Source organism: Microtus pennsylvanicus, chromosome 14 (assembly GCF_037038515.1).
Source record: "Microtus pennsylvanicus isolate mMicPen1 chromosome 14, mMicPen1.hap1, whole genome shotgun sequence".
NCBI classification, from domain to species: domain Eukaryota; kingdom Metazoa; phylum Chordata; class Mammalia; order Rodentia; family Cricetidae; genus Microtus; species Microtus pennsylvanicus.
The window spans coordinates 16,181,203-16,194,235 of record NC_134592.1 but is presented as its reverse complement, the minus strand read 5'-3'; positions in this window follow the sequence as shown (position 1 = coordinate 16,194,235).

The window sequence follows — 13,033 nt, the reverse complement described above, 5'->3', positions numbered from 1 at the left end:
CGAACCATCTCCCTGCCCCTGGCTTTGTTTTTAAATTTTATTATTTATATATTTTTGAGACATGACCTTACTATGTAGGCCTGACTAGCCTGAGAGTTGCTATGTAGATGAGACCACTGTCAAGCTCACAGAGATCTGCCTGCCTCTACCTCCCAGGTGCTGGGATTAACGGGATGTATGGCTACACCCAGTTGGTTGAAAAGCAACAACATGGGGGTCTTGGGATACAACTCCATTCCTTGTGCTTCTAAAACAAGCACTTAACTGGAAGCCATGCCCCCAGGCCTGGCTCTCCTGTCTAAGCCTTTCTGCAGCTAAACTGATTGCAAAGACATGAGCAGCTGGCCTGAAGACAAGGTTGTCATAGTCTCTGCCATCTGATCTGCTGCTGCATCAGAAGCTTGGGGGAAGCGGAGGCATGCATGGGTGGCACTCACGGGTCTGGCTGTGTGCTGGGAGGGACACATGGCGTTGTCTTCCTCCCAGCTGTCTAAAGCTTCTGAGTGAGAAGGGAACTTTGAAGATCACCTTGCCTGACTTCCCTGTCCCATGCTTGAATTCCCTCTGTGACAGCTTCAGTAAATGATGGTTGTCTCGCCCTTGAACAATCATATCTCATGCCACAAAGCTCATCACCTGCCCTGGTGGCCCATTTCATTTCCAGCCCCCTCTCCCAGCCAGTGTTCGCAGACGTGAGGCAGACGGTTGGTTTCTGTAACTGTAGACCCATAGAGAAAACCTTCAGATTGGAAGTGTCCCCATTCCTGGGTCCCCACCCACTACTTCTGTGGGTACGTGGCAGGAACCTGTAATTTTCACACTCGATGAAGATGCCTGGCAAAGCCACTTGAGGCAAGATTCCTGTGGGAATAGCTCACGTCTTCACTTATTCCTCTATAAGGTAAGGATTGCCATCCACACCACCCACACCGCAAAGCTGGCTGACACCACCTCGGGACTTGGTGCCATGTTGGGCACCTTAGCACACTCTTGATATGTGTTGAATGGCTACAAGGATGGATGGAGGAGGGGTTGACTGGGTGAGTGGTTGGATGAATGCAGAGATTGATGGATAGAATGGAGGGACAAGCGACTTACTAAGAAGAGGACGCCAGCCTGGAAATGCATAGGGGCAACGACACCTGTGGAACCTTCTTCATATCAGTACCAAGATGGGTAAGAGAGCTGAGGCAACAATGAAGCATTTGCAAAGAGTATTCCTAATACATATCTGAGTGTTGGGAGCAAGCTGAATCCGATTTGCCCCCTCCTGTTGCCTGTTAAAATCTGTCACATAGTCAGTCACTAGGTGGTGTGGAAATGGTGTGGGAAGTCCTTCTGCATTTGTGTTGCTTTTATTGGTTAGCGAATAAAGAAGCTGCTTTCAGCCAGTGGCTTAACAGAATATAGCCAGGCTGGAAGAGATATGTAGAGAGAAAGAAGATGGAGTTAGGGAGAAGCCATGTAGTCGCTGCTAGGGAACGATGCTTCTCCTGGAGCCTGCTGAAACTTTGCTAGTAGGCTATGACCTCATGGCAAAACACAGATTAATGGAGATGGGTTAGTTTAGGATATAAGAGCCATAAAGATGCTTAAGTGATTGGCAAAGCAGTGATTTACTTAATATAGTTTCTGAGTGATTATTCTGTAGTCTTGGCAGCCAGGAACAAATAAGCAACCTCCCCAACAACCATTGGCATAGAGAAGAGGCAGCTGGAAGGCATATTAGTGGCCAATGGGTTGTACCATATTGTACAGTGAGAAGCCCGAGACAGAAGCAACTTCTCCAAATAACATGGGACATTTTTGGTGCCAGAGACAGCTCTGTGGTCCCTGTCTCCCCATTCTTGATCTAGTCCCTCTTTGCAACCACACTTTATTTGCTTGGAGATTATTTTGTTTTACCCTAAATCTCTTCTGTGTTTGTTCCAAAATCTCCACCGAACATTGATCATGCAGACCCGGGTTTGGATTCTGTAGAAAGCATCCATTCAGCCATCTCCTCCTTTCCATTTGGCCACACATGGGGACTAGCTATAATGAAGCAGGCTTTGGGAATACATGGATGAGACATGACCCCTTCCATAGAAGAATCTCTCTAGGGAGAATGAGTCATGAATAAATGAAAGGCAATGTGTATGAGAGAAGTGGGCGCTCCAAGGAGAGACACAGAAGAGGTCTTCTCGGTCAGATAAAGTTGTAAAGTTGTCTTACTCTGTTTTGTTCCTCCATCACAGAATGGCACAGACTGGCTCATTTGTGATGAGCAGAAGTTTATCCATCTCACAGTTTTGGAGGTTAAGAAGTCCAAGAGTAAAGGGCTGTACCCGGTGAGGGCCTCAGGGTGGAGAGCATTACATGATGTGGGGGGGGCGGGGAGGAGAGAGAGTGAGAACAAGACGGAGAACATGAGCCAAACGCACTCTTCTTTTTGAAAGCAGGAATCCACTTTCCCATCACAGGATGTCCTAGGTTGTCTTCTAGTCCTGTGGTAAACACCAAGACTGAAGGCAACATGAGGAGGAAGGGCTTGTCTGGCTGACGTGGCCTAATCACAGGCCAGGAACCTGGAGACACATACCAAACAAATCCATGGATGAATGCTGCTTACTGGCTTGCTCCTCAGGCCTTGCTCAGTCTCAGTCTGCTTTCTTACACACACCCAGGACAACCTATCCAGGGGTAGCATCATCTACGGTGGACTGGGTCCTCCCCCATCAATCATTAATCAAGAAGATGTTTCATAGACATTTTAAAGGAGATAATCTCGTAAATAAGGCTCCCTCTTTCCGGACAACTTCAGTCTGTGTCAAGTTGATAAACTGTCTAGCACACAACATTAAATCTGTTTCACTCATTCAAGTGCAGACTCTCAACACTTCTACACTGAAGATTTTTAACACACCAGCTTGGGAGGATATAGGTACACCATGGTGAGGACCTTGAAGGACCAATAAGAGTTTGCTAACACCTATAGAGGGCAGGCATTTGAAGCAGAGGAAATGTGTCCTCTAAGGCAGCAAGCTGGAAAGGACTCCGTTTATCTACAGTTCAAGGTCAGGAACGATGCGGGCTGTGACTCCACAAAGAAAGCAGGGTCACAGAGTCCAGGGTCTTCAACCAGGGAGAAGTGTGCGATTGCCACCACCATTCTATGACTGATTGTCCTTGTGTTCTGATGAGATTCTGGGCAGCGAAACCGAGAGAATGAACACAGTAAAAGGAGAAGTCTCCCCCAAACCTGCTTATGACGTGGTAGCTAGAGCCTGCGCTGCCAGCATCAACTTCTGTGGGAGACACACTGGTTTGCAGACATTTGGAAATGTAGTTTTGACTTTCACTTGGGGCTGTAGTGTGGAAGCTAAACAAGTTTCCACTTGTGTGCCTTATAAATGAGCAGACAGCAGGCATTTGTCTCTCTTTGATTTTTTTAAAATTTGTGTGTATGTATTCATGTACATGTACCTACGTGTATATGTATATATGTCCATGTGTGTTCGCATGTGTTCACATGTTCGTGTGTGGGTATGGAGGCCTCAAATTGATGTCTGGCGTCTTTCCCAGTTGTTCTCCACTTTGGGATTTTAATTTTTTGTTTTGTTTTGGTGTTTTTGTTTGTTTTTTGAGACGGGTTTTGCAGCTAGCACACACCGATTCCACCAGTTCTGCCAGCCAATCTGTGCCTCCCATGTTGGCATCACAGCTATGGACTGCTGGGCCAGGATTTTTCTGTGGACACCGAGTATTTGAATTCAGTCCCTCGTATTTGCATGGCAAGCGCTTTACCAATTGATCCATCACCCCCTTCTTTCTTTCTTTTTCCCAAGCCCTCTAACAATCTCCGTATGGAATCTAGGCTACAAATTATGAGACCGCGATTTCAATCCAAAGATGGGCCACATCTGACCTGTGACCGATTTCCAGCAGCCATTGTGCCTGTGGGATGCAGAGACATCCGGGGAAGCTTGTAAGTCACCTAACAGAGCACTTAAAAAATCTAATAAATAAGAAATACAATATGCCACCATCAGAGGTTTTCATGGAGGTTGGAGCGAGTGAGAAGTAATTTGGGCAATAAATCCTGTGAATTCCCATTACCCACCCCCGCTTCAGACGAGTTAAAAATAGAAGCCTCAAATAAATATATATCAGAGGAAGGAAAAAAAGGAAGGGGTGATTTAGAAGGAATTCTTGGTGGTCAGCCTAAGCCAAGAGTGTGGAAATTAGAACCAGATTACAATCATGAGATACTGCAGTGCTTTCCTAAGAGGCAGTTGGGGAATAAATGTCACTCTGCCCTCTAGAAACAAATCAAGATGAGCAAGGTGACAAGCCAGGGACGCATGAGCTGCTAGCTGTCCGCTGGCTCCTTGAGAAGTCGTATGGAAGTTCTAGCAGGGGAGCAGAGCTACTTTATGGAAGTTCTAGCAGGGGAGCAGAGCTACTTTACCCCAGACAGAAGGTCAGTCAGCAGCTCTGGCATAGACACAGGGAGACAGAAGGCAGGAGAGGGGAGTCTGCTGTCTCGGTGACCTGTCAAGGGACATTAACAAAGGGAGAGGGTTCACTTTGGTTCACAGTTCCAAGGTATCATTTACCATGGTGAGGAAGACATGGTGGCAGGAGCTGTAGAGAGGGGGTCACATTGCATACAAAGTCAGGTAGCAGAGAGTGATGTTGCTTGTGGCAGCTCTCTTCAGTTCTGGATTCCAGCCTACGAAATGGCGCCTCCCACAGCTACTGCTGCTCTTCCCGACTCAGTGAACCTATCCTAAGTAATCCTTCACCGTTATGCTCAGAGGCTTGCCTCCTCGGTGATTCTAGTCATTCATTCTAGTCTGTCAAATTGACAACCAGTATTCACTCTCACACCTGCCTAGCCAACCAGATCTGCTGAACCAATCCTGACAGCTAACAGGTGACAGGTGTCAGCTAGATGCCCTCACTTCTTGGCTGCCACCACCTGGACATCCTATGGTCTGAATACGATTGGTTTTCTCTCTACTGCATGTGGCTCTGCTGTGGGCCCTTCTTTCCGTGGGTTTCAACATGCCTTACCTTACGTGTGTCTCACTTCTCAATCCGTGTTCTCAGTAGCATTTGCCGGCTCCCTGCCTTCCGCTTGTGCATGGATGTCATTAGAACACTGTCCTTTACTTTGTTCTTTGCCCTCTAAGCACCTTTGAGACCCCCGAATTCCTGACCTCACCCAGTGTCTTAGCTCCTCCAGATCTAGCTACTCCGCACAGCTGCTGCTAGCCCCATGTGGCTATTCAAATCCCAATTCTTTTCAAAAAATGTACTATATTAAATTTTGATGTGTATTTTAAAGGATTTTATATACATTTTTAAAATGTGTATGAGTTTTGCTTTGCCTGCATGTATGCTTGTGTCCCCCATGAATGCCTGGTGCCGTTAGCGGTCAGAAGAGGGCCCTGGTTCTCTTGGAACTGGAGTTACAGGGGTTATGCAAGCGCAAGGAATCAAATCCAGATCCTCTACAAGAAAAATACGTGCTTTAACCACTGAGCCGTCTCTCTAGCTCCTCCAATACCAATCCTTTAAATAAAATTGAGGCCTCGCAAGATGGCCCAGCAGGAAAGGGCACTTGCCACCAAGCCTGACGACCTGAGTTCAATCCCTGGGACCCACATGGTAGAAGGAGAGAACCAGCTCTAGCAAGTCGTTCTCTGACCTCCACACCTGTGCCATGGTACATGGACACCGTCACCCACACACAACATACATACATGTGCATACAAAATTAATAAATAAATGCAATTTTTAAAATTAAAACTAAAATAAATTTGAATTCGATGTCCAGTACCTTGGTCATTTAAGCTGCATCTTGAGGGTTTGTTAATGGCATAAAGCCACTGTGTTGGACAGCATTATGCAGGCTTTATTGCCGTTGGATACTCTGCAAACACCTCACTGCCATGTCTCTAGTCTATTACTCATAGAATACTGGGAGAGTGAGAAAGGGTGCCTAAACCAAGGGAGATAAGAGAAAGGGCTAACAGGTCGGCTTCTGTTTTGAAGTAACAAGCAACCCACTATGAATGGGGCTTCGGTCACTAGGGAGAGTTTACTGTGTCTTAAACTAAACAGAGCATGGTTTTTGCTTGAAGCTTTAATCCAGTAACTGGCCAGTGTTTTCAGAGGCCATCTTCCTGCCCAGTCTCACACACACACACATGTACACACACACATGCACACACCACACATGCACACACACATGCACACACACACATGCACACACACATACACACACACCACACAGTGTAGACTATCCAAAAGCAAGCATCACCTTGGTCATAGAGTAGCTGCCAGTAGCTCCTGGAGTAGGGCTATTCCCCATTTCATTCCTGTCTGAAGAGGACAATGGTTCTTTTTAAATGTCTCCCTGTACCTGAGCCTATCACCATGGCCTATACCAGGGCCACTGAAAGCAGTGCTTGATTCCGTCTTGGGTTTCACTTTGGTCTCTGGAATCATGTAGAAGTAGCTATTTCTGACTCAAAAGATCCTCAGGCAGAAATTGGAGGCTGCTGGGGAGTGAAAAGAAGAACGTGGATGCCAAGGAAGATCCACAGATGATCAGTAGAGACGGGGGTGGGTCTGAGAGGAGATAAGAAGTGGGGTTGCACTCCATGTCCTGCTGTTTTAGATCTGGTGAGGACTTGGCTCTTGGGTCAGCCGGAAGAGCCAGTCTGAGGCTGGAGCAGAACCAGCAGATCCAGGGTGCGGACAGCTCCTTCCACCTTGTTGTGTCCTTGGAAAAGCTTTCTTTCCTCAGATGCAGAATCAATGGTTTTTCAAGGTGACCAGAGGACCAGCAAATGGGTGTTTATTTCAACTCTCAAAACACACAGGCTGGAAAGCTGACTTAGTGGTTAAGAAGACTGGTTGCTCTTCTAGAGTACCTGAGCTCATACACAGTATTACACAGGGCAGCTCAAAACCATCTATACCTCAAGATTCAGGGGACTCGACACCCTCTTCTGGTATCTGTGGGCACCTGCACACCTGTGGCACGCACATGCGTGTGCACACGCGCGCATGCTCACACACACACACACACACACGCGCACGCTCACACACACACACACACACAAAAAAACATTTTTTAAAATACAGTGATGAAGTTGAGTGATGGTGGAGCACACACCTTTAATCCCAGCACTTGGGAGGCAGAGGAAGGTGGATCTCTGTGAACTCGAAACCAGCCTGGTCTACAGAGTGAGTTCCAGGACAGACAGGGTTACACAGAGAAACCCTGTCTTGAAATATCAAACAGAATACAATGATGAAAAAAGAAGCCATGAATTTGATAGAGACCAAAAAGGGGTATATGGTAGGATTTGAAGGAAGAAAAGGGAAATGTTTATATTATATATGTAATTATATTTTAATTTTTAAAATAAAAAGATGGAGAACATGTATGTTAGACGTTTTCTATTTTTTCTTTCTCCAAGTGTGGAGATACATACAAAGATTCGGGGAAAGATTTGAAGAATTGAGTAAGTGTGTGTGTGTGGGGGGAGGTAAGGTTGCTCAGCCAAAAAAGGCATTTGCAGCCAAACCCTACAACCTGTGTTTCATCCCAAGGACCTACATGGCACAAAGAGAGAACAACTCTGAAAGGACAAAGTTGTCCTTTGACGTCCCTTGATGCCACGGCATGCGTGCATGCGCAGGCAACACAAGAGGACTGAGTGGTAAACCTCTCCCGTTGACACCAAGAAAGAATAGGACCACTCCCATGACAGCATCAGAAGCTGACGGTATGTCAGAATGGGAACAGACGTCGTTCCGGTCATCTCTATTGCTCCTTTGTTTTTATCTGTTTGCCTTGAATCCATATCACATCTAACAAAAGCACCACATTCCTTAATGTTCTGGCAAAGACATTCTTCAGTTCTCAGGGCCAAGCCTGGTAAAGCCACCTCTTTAGAAAGTACGAATTAGGATAAGCATTCAAATGGATCGGCATCACAGAATGGCTTCCTGAGCACAGTGTGCACGGAGCAGGAGTGGCTCTGCAGACTCCACCAACAATAGCGACTTTGTTCAGAGAGCTTTATGAACCCCATTTAGCATTAAGTAGATTGTCACACCTGGAGGAGCTCCAGCAGAGGGGCTTCAATTTTCTTATAAGTAATACAGAGTGCTGGGGAAAATTGGCGTGAGGACACTGCAATTCCTTTCTTGCACAAATACAGAAAAATATTTTTCTTTGAAGTTGCTTAAGGTTATTTCTTTTTCCAAAGGCAGAACATTTGAAATGTGTTCGTGGTAGGAAGCCTTTCTGACAATTATTTACAAACCCCTGGGAATTGGTGAAATGGGAAAGACAGCCACAGTTATGGGTAAATGGTGTCTCTTAGGAAGATAAGTTAAGACGGAAGTCACTGTACCAGTGAAGGTGCTATTAATCGGAAAGAGGGTCTTGGCATATGTTATCAAGTTAAGATGAGGTACTTTGAGTCCAAACTCACTGAGATGTCTTTATAAGATGAGACCATTTGGATTTCAAGATCTAGACCCAGAGAGGAAAGCAGCGGGCGATGACTGGGATCGATCAGAGTGGTGCAGCTTCCAGACGAGAGACACCAAGGATGCCCCCAGCTACCTGAACCTAGATAGAAACCTAGGAAACAAGACAGGACTCTTCCAAAGACCCTTCAGATGGAGCATGGCTCTGTGGCTGCCTGGATCTTACCCTTCCAGTCTCTAGAACCAGGAAAAGTGACCCTCTGTTGTCTTGGGTTACCCTGAATGTGGACATTGGTTGGGGCAACCCTAGACACTCTGAATCCTAAGGTATTTTTGGCACTTTTATTTATTTAAAATACACACACACAGTGTTGTGCATGTGATTTATGTGTCCATGTACATATGTGTAGTATGTGTGCCCTTAAATGGATGTAGAGACCAGAGGCAGACATCTGTTGTTCTCTGCTTTATTCTTCTTAGACAGGGTCTCTCACTGAATCTAGAGTTGCCATTTTTAGAAAGGCTTGTGCCAGTAAGCTCCAACAATCTTCCTGTCTCTGTCCCACACTCTCCCAGCCTGGTGTTACAGGCACATGTGGCCATACCTGATGGAAGCTGCTTCTTCTTCTTCTCCTCCTCCTTCTATTCTTCTTCTTCCTCCTCCTTCTCTTATTCCTTCTTCATCCTCTTCCTCCTTTCTTCTTCCTCCTTTATCTTCACTGTATGTGTGAGGATATGAATGCAGGCCCTTATACTGGGGCAGCAAGCACTTAGCCATGGAATCACCTTCTCTGTCCCTCTAAGGTCTTCTGGATATAGTAAGACATAGAAGCCTTCTCTCCTTGGTTCCTCAGAGAAACACGTGTCTTCACCCAACTGACTGCAATACCTCACAAATACCTCTCTGTCACGCCGTCCTTCTGCTCACTTCCAACCTCAACGGATCTCCCACTCTATGAACACACCCTCAACAACTGGAAAACACAGTTGAACCTGGAAAGGAGATTCAAATAGACACACAATATAGGATCTGGATTTCTGAATACAAATTCACTCCTGAACCCAAGGAGATGCTGTGCTCTGAGACACGGATTTCGACAGGGGAGATTTTTATTTATTACACTATTCTTTTTTATATAAGAAAATAAAGTGTCTTTTTCATTTTACATACCATTCCCAGTTCCCACTCCCTTCCCTTCTCCTATTCCCTCCACAAATCCCCTTCCATCCATTCCTCAGAGATAGTAAGGTACATTGCTTTACTCCCTGGCCCCTCCTACTGTATCTAGGTTGAGCAAGGTATCCATACAAAGAGAATGGGTACCCAAAAAGCCAGTACAAGCAGTAGGGATGTCACTGGTGTCACTGCCAGTGGTCCTGCAGTCTTCCCCAGTCATACAACTGTCACCCACATTCAGAGGATCTAGTTTGGTGACAGGGGAGAATTATACCACTACTCTCTGGGGACCTTGCTTGACACATTTAATTCTATGAACCTCAAGCCTGTTCATTTGTAAAATGGGTCTGTAACTCATTTCTTTAGTCTTGTTTGGGTGTTAAATGAGGGCAGTTATTTCAAAATGGGAATTGCCTGTGAAGGCATTGCTTTTTCCCAGAGTAGCCACAGAGCCCTATTTCTTGGGAAAGAACAAGAGAGGGAGGGAGAAGCAACTAGATTTAACATTCCTGTCTATCTTCTTCTACTCAGTGCTCAGGGCAGGAGCACCAGTCAAAGCAGAGGAGACCTCCAACCAGAGCCCGAGTCTCCACACCTAAACCCCCACTCTCACCTTCTTGTTGATACTCCTGCTCCCAACCTGCTCCACTTTAAAGATTGTATCTTTACATTGTGTGTGTGTGTGTCTGTACATGTGTATGCATGTGTGTAAGTGTGTGCATGTATGTGTGTGTAGAGGCCAGAAGTCCACATTGGGCATGTTTATCTATCATTCTAATTCTATTCTCTCATTTCTGAGACAGGGTTTATCACTGAACCTGGAGCTTGACGTATTTGCCAGACTGTCTGGCCAGCAAGCCCCCCTGAAATCCGCATCGTGGCCACCTCAACATTGTACAGACAGGGACACCTGTGCTTAACTTTCACATCCGTGCTGGGGGTCCAAACACAGGTCCTCATTGTTTACATGCCTACTAGGTCATGTCCTCAGCCTTCTATAATATTCTTATGGCTGGGGAAACACATGACCCTACCCCCTCTCAAACCCTGTACACACACACACACACACACACACACACCCGCCCTCCCTTCTCTCATCCTCTCTCCCTGTCTCAGGCCTCATCTCCCCTTCCGAGAGTTTCCAGTAGAATGAAGGCACTGTTCTCAGAGGCCCTGCATGCAGAGCTCACTCTACACTCCAGCAGGAATTATCCCCTTTGAAGAATCCCCTCTTTAATCTCCTCCAGGGCAGGTCTTTGTGGTAAACAGAACAAAATGACACAATGTGCTTCGATCTAAAAGCCTTATTAAGCAGCATTCAGAAACTCTTGCAAATTTCTCAGAATTAGAAGCATAATTAATTGGGTGGGTGATTTTTTTAATAGTATCTGGTGATTAGAACCAATCAAATATTTCAGATGGTCTACTCAGCTTCGTGCAGGGCAATTATCTTCCCTAACGTGTGAATGAGCAACAGATATTTCTTGACTGAGTCTCTTACACCTGTGTCAAGAGCTTCATGGGGGATTTGGTCACAGCGGTGGAAGCATCTTTCTTTCTCTTCTGGGGTATCTCCTGATACAATGAGAACATTTAAAGGCCAACTTGTGGGTCGAGGAGAGAGAGAACCATGGATTAGGAGCATCCTACCTCCCCAGATAGCACCCTAGGCTGTACACCTTCCACTCCCTTGTTAACTGTGAGAATTTAGGAAAGTGGGAGTCACTGGACTCTGGGCTGGAGAGGAGAAGTTCAGTGATGCCCTCCCTTACCCACCTCACCCACTGGAGAAAATAAATCAGAATAGAATTGGAAGCAATTCGCAAGTGCATAAATCGGAAGAGATGGCCTCTGTGTGTAGCTTGTGACCCAAGAGACATCTAAACAGGACTGTGGGGGATATTATTGTTTTCTTTATTTTAAATTCCAGGTGACCCCCAACTCTGCCGTTCAGGAACTGGTCTAGACATGCACATCTGCTATAGTCTGAGTCACGGACAGAAGAGTTGATCCTGTTGGAGACTTCGGATGGTGGTGGGGTCTTTAAGAGGCAGGGCTATGGGAGGCTAGAACAGAACCCTTCCTGGGGCTGGCTTTCTGCTTGGCTACAAATTCTCTCCTCACAGCAGCTTGTGTCGTAATTCTGTCCACCACAAGACAATATAGCCAGCAGGAGGCCTTACCAGACCTAGAACATGCTAAATAAATGAGCAAAATAAACCGTTTTTCTTTATACAGGTCCCTATCTCATGTGCTTTGTTACAGTCATTTTATATATCATCCAACTGAAACTTCTGGTCTTTCTGAAATGCCCTTCATCATTGATTTTGCACCAGTCCTCACAAAGAAAGTGTCTCGTGAGGCTGCCTGGGTCTAGACCTCTCAGCAGGCCAGACAAGGAGTGGATGGTTCTCATCCTAGCATCCCGAGTCCTCTGCTGCTACACCAGCCACCAGTGCACTCCCACCTGCTGTCCACGGCCAGCGCTCATCAACTGAGCATCGATTTCTCGGGGATGATGGGGGAATCACTCTTTTGCATTCCTGCCTTTGGCAAGAAAGGTCTTGATACCTATTCTCAGGGCAAGTTACTACCAATTCCGAAGAGCTGAGGAAGTGACGGGAGCCATAGTTAGTCCCTTTGAAGAAGATCTTAGACACCAAATCACCTGGGTCAGGAACTGGGAGACCCTGCTGTGGAGCAATGATGCAAGTGTCCCCTACAGGGCTGGGTCCTCCCTGGACAGTGGGGGCTTTCCCCTGTCTTCATTGGTACATCATTCTGTGAGGCTAATAATGGGAGAAGCCGGAGGTCATGGTGTCATGGGGAGGCTTGAGGGTGATTCTGCAGGCGTCCTGAGGAAAGCCAGCCATTTCCACCTGTATCCTTTAGTATGAATGTCCCCCAGATCAGACCAGCCTCTCAGGGTACATGGCAGTTGGCTGAGGCCACACAGTTCTAGACAGTGGATTTCCCAAGGACATTTGGAACACCAGGAGAGGCACATCACTCAAGTTAGAGCTTATTCAAGGGGCAATAACTAAATCTGGATTTAAGGATGAAGGAAATATAAGGTTTCATGTGAGCTCCCTCTGCCCCAGCATACATCTGGTTCTTCCAGATTCTCAGGACAGAAGCTTGGGAGGCATCCCAACTCCTCCTTCTTCTGTTGCCCCAGGTTGCTTCCAGTCACCAGCCAGTCCTCTCCACTCTAAATTCCTTTGGAGCCAGTGCCCTTTTGTCTAGGTTCACTGCTGAACCTGCGGTAACCTGGAGTTCTTCTCATTTGCCTCTCTGTAGTTGCCTCTTCAACCTTCCTTCTGTAATAGCTGCAGAATGGTTTTCTTTTGTGGGTTG